Below are 846 nucleotides of genomic sequence, written 5' to 3' on the forward strand. Positions count from 1 at the left end.
AAACAGTTCAAAATGGTATATAAAATATTTCTCCTAACTTGGACACCAATTCTTTTCCCAGAGGTAGTCATTATTAGCAAGTTTCTTATTCTTCCAGAAATGTCTTATGCATCTACAAAGGATATATATATATACAAATGCTCTTCATCTACATGAGATCATAATTTCTAGTCCTCTTACAATCCATCCACTTGATGAGACGATGTGAGGAAAAAACAGAATTACATAAAAATTAGGCCAAGATAAAAACTAGTATGAAACTGTTGACAAAAACTCAAATGGTTCATGAGATGGCCAAAACTGAGGAGGAAAAATTATGAGGCGAAAATGCTTCTTAGGTACTAAAAATAAAAGCTTTTACCCTTTAAAAATTATATTTCTCTCTTTAAGAGAATCTTCTGTACACGAAAGAAAGTCACCATGCTACTGATGTTTATTCAGTAGGTAGACTAAACACTTTAGCATTTTTTCCCTACTGGTTCTAGAAATTACCTCTTTCCTTAAAAAAAAAAAGTTTAAAGGTAAAATTTTAAATGGTAAGACAGTATAAAGTGATACAGAATGAGAAAAATACTTTATTCAGTGCACCCTAACAGTTTTTTCAGTTCCATTCATCATTACAGTAAAAAAAAAGAAAAAAATCTGCTGCTATTTTTTGTTGTTTTACTTAAATAGCTAGACTCAAGGAAAAATATTAAATTTAAGAACTCCTAATGTTATTGAAAATTTATACTTCTTATAAATATATATCAATATATATGCATATACATGTGTATGTGTGTGTGTATATATATACTTATATATATATATATATACTTCCTCTTTCATATGAACCACTCAAAACAA

This window comes from Bos grunniens, chromosome 4 (genome assembly GCF_055505025.1).
Source record: "Bos grunniens cultivar Pamir isolate PY7600 chromosome 4, Bosgru_T2T1.0, whole genome shotgun sequence".
Lineage (NCBI taxonomy): Eukaryota > Metazoa > Chordata > Mammalia > Artiodactyla > Bovidae > Bos > Bos grunniens.